This window comes from Eulemur rufifrons, chromosome 7 (genome assembly GCF_041146395.1).
Source record: "Eulemur rufifrons isolate Redbay chromosome 7, OSU_ERuf_1, whole genome shotgun sequence".
Classification (NCBI taxonomy): domain Eukaryota; kingdom Metazoa; phylum Chordata; class Mammalia; order Primates; family Lemuridae; genus Eulemur; species Eulemur rufifrons.
Window position 1 is genome coordinate 38,535,256 of NC_090989.1, and position 3,766 is coordinate 38,539,021.

The 3,766-nt window shown below is 35.2% G+C and overlaps 1 non-coding gene across 1 annotated transcript; it reads left to right on the plus strand.

The window, feature by feature from the left end:
- The first annotated feature begins 1,236 nt into the window (after positions 1-1,236).
- On the plus strand, positions 1,237-1,400 carry LOC138388655 (U1 spliceosomal RNA). The gene has a single exon (XR_011234182.1). It is a non-coding gene; the product is annotated as a U1 spliceosomal RNA (small nuclear RNA).
- Positions 1,401-3,766: the final 2,366 nt, after the last annotated feature.

Here is a 3,766-nt window from a genome sequence, read left to right on the forward strand (position 1 = left end):
TAACTTTAATCCATACCTTGCAACATAAAAACTAAGTCAAAATGGATCACAAATCCAAATGCAAAGCCTAAAACTATAAATCTTCTGTAAGAAAACCAAGGTCAAAATTCTTGTGACCACGAGAGTAAATAGACAACCTACAGAATGGGAAAAAATTTTTGCATGCTACACATCCAGTAAAGGACTGATAACTAGAATCTATTTAGAACTCAGGAAAATCAGCAAGAAAAAATCAAAACAGCCCTATCAAAATGTGGGCAAAGAACATGAACAGAAAATTTTCAAAAGAAGACAGAAGAATGGCCAGCAACCATATGAAAAAATGCTCAACATCTCTAATCATCAGGGAAATGTAAATCAAAACCACAATGAGATATCACTTAACTCCAGTGAGAATAGCCTTTATCAAAAAGTCCCAAAACTATAAATGTTGGCGTGGATGCGGAGAGACAGAAACACTCATACACTGCTGGTGGGACTGCAAACTTGTGCAACCTCTGTGGAAAGCAATATGGAGATACCTTAAACAGATACAAGTAGACCTACCATTTGATCCAGCAATCCCATTATTGGGCATCTACCCAAGAGAACAAAAGACATTCTATGACAAAGACATCTGCACCCGAATGTTTATAGCAGCACAATTCACAATTGCAAAGATGTGGAAACAACCCAGGTGCCCATCAATACATGAGTGGATTAATAAATGTGGTATATGTATACCATGGAGTACTACTACTCAGTTATAAGAAACAATGGTGATATAGCACCTCTTGTATTTTCCTGGAAAGAGTTGGAACCCATTCTACCAAGTGAAGTATCCCAAGAATGGAAAAATAAGCACCACATGTACTCACTATCAAATTGGTTTCACTGATCATCACCTAAGAGCACATTTAGGAATAACATTGATGGGGTGTCGGGCAGATGTGGGTGGGGGAGGGGATGGGTGTATACATACATAATGAGTGCGATGTGCACTTTCTAGGGGATGGACACATTTGAAGCTCTGACTCGGGGGGGGGGGGGCAAGGGCAATATAAGTAACCTAAACTTTTGTACCCCCACAATATGCTAAAATAATAATAATAATAAAAAAATTCTTGTGACCATGGGTTAGACAAAAATTTTTTAAACACCCCCAAAAGTACAATCCATATAAGAACAAATTGATGAACTGAACTTTACCAATATTAAAACCTGATATTCAAAAGATACTGTTAAGAGAAGGAAAAGATACTTACCCTGCCAGGGGAGACACCATGATCACAAAGGCGATTTTCTCAGGGTGAGGCTTATCCATTGCACTCCGGATGTGATGAGCCCTGCAATTTCCCCAAATGTGGAAAACTCAACTGCATAATTTGTGTTAGTGGGTGACGGTGTTCATGCTCCTCCCTGATTAAAAAGAAAGAGAGAAAGAGAGAGAAGGAAAAGACAATCATCAGATGTTGAGAAAATATTTGCAAACCATGAATCTGATAAAGAACTTGAATACAAAATATATAAAAATTCCCAGAACTCAATAATAAGAAAATAATATAATTTTTAAAATGGACAAAAGTTTTGAGCAGACAATTGGCCAAAAAGTTGTAACAATGGTAAATAATTACATGGAAAGGTGCTAAACATCATTACCCATTAGAGAAATGAAAAATTAAATCACAATGAGATACTACTAGACATCTATTAAGAAGACTGGTTACACCATTATTAATGAGGATGTGGAGCAACAGGCGCTCTCATACACTGCTGTTAGGAATTTGAAAGTGCAAACCCAATTTTCAAAACAATATGGCAGTTTCCTAAAAAGTTAAAAAATACAACTACTTATGATTCAGCCACTCCACTTCTAGGTTTTACCCAAGAAAAACGGAAGTGTTATATGACCACAAAAAGACATACATGAATGTATATGGCAGCTTTATTTTTGATAGCCCAGAACTGTATTCAGCCTAAATGTCTATTAACATCTGGATAGCAAAGGATAACAAATTGAAATATGTTCATATAATATTATAGAATACTACTCGACAATAAAAATGAATGAACTATGCATATATATAATATATTACAAATAAATAAATTGAAATAATTATCCTAAGTGAAAAAGCCAGACAGAATGTTCTATTAATTTCTAAGAAATGGAAGCCAATATACAGTGATATAAAGCAGATAAATGGTTGCCTTAAATGGGAGTGGAAAGGAGGAAGGCAAAAAAATCACCAAGGGGAAGGAGGAAACATTTAGGGGTCATGGATGTGTTTATTATTTGATCATAGGTTTCATTAGTATATACATACAATAAAGCTTATCACATTGTACGTTTTAAATATGAACAATTTATTGCTTGTTAATTATATCTTAAAGCCATGTGTGTGTGTATGTATGTATATACAGTCATTTGCCACATAACATTTTGCTGAAGAACACACCATGTATATGAATGTGGTCCCACAATATTATAATATCGTACTTTTACTGTACCTTTTCTATATTTAGATATGTTTAGGTACATACATACTTATTATATTACAATTGCCTACAGTATTTATTACATTAACATGCTGTGCAGGTTTTTGGCCTAGGAGCAAAATCTATATCATATAGCCAGGATACATAGTAGGCTACGCCACCTAAATTAGTATAAGTACACTCTATGATATTCCCCTGAAAAACTTATCAAAACAATGCATTTCTCAGAAGCTATCCTTGTCATTAAGTGATGCATTACTGCATGTGTAACAGGGAATGGCCTGAAAAAAAAAAAGGCAAAAATATCTTAAACTTCCCCCACTCTTTTTTAACTGAAACCTGCATCCCTGCCTCAGGCAGTGGTAGGGAGGAGCAGAGAGAAGGCCTTTTGTTCTTGTCCCAGGTGGCACCAGCTCCCCAGGTGGGCAGCTGGGCTGATGAAGTTCACAGGCTTTGTCTTTGGCAGAGATGGGACCAGTAGAACAGTTAACCACAATAGCCTAGAACTGAGAAGCCCTGTCTTTAAAAGCTCTGTATTTCTGCCTATGTTCAGGAAATTTAGACTTTGAGAAGAGAAGGTCTACCATTTTTCCTCCTTTGCCAGCAAAGAAAAATCTCTTTCCTCATCCCCAAAACATTTGTCCTCACTCTTCTGATTTGGCCTTGTGGTCAAGTGCTGAGTTTTCAATAACATATATATGTATGACACTGTGCTATAGACCCATAGGTACCATGATAGAAAGAGCATAATTGGAGTATATGAGGAGATATTCCTTGATATCATCTTTGGAGGCCTTGCTGGCAAATAAATACTATCACTCTCTTAAAGATTTGTTTTTCCTCCTGAAAGCTGTCACACCTATAAATAGCTGAAGTTAGACTTTGAGTTAGTGGATATTGAGAATACCTCGATACATGACAGAAAAAAAGGCATTCTACTCTCTTCATTGGGGTTAGAAATACTTAGATTAAATATCAGAATCATGTATAATGTTTTCAATTATGTTGAACCTCAATCATTTGTTTTAGCTACAAAATTCCAAATTATGTCTGGTGATAATAATACTGTAATTCTGAGCTGAAAGTCCTATTTTAGCTTTTATTCATCATAGAATTATATTAATACATTATATCCATAGAATGAGAGTCTCAGAACGCATCAAAAAATAAATTCTCATGATAGGTTTATAATGAAAATCAGCAGCAAGGAAAATTATATATAATTTCTGTGACCAAACATTAATTAATCATAGGTTTAGAAATACTTTATTTTCAGAAATTTTAGAAGCTA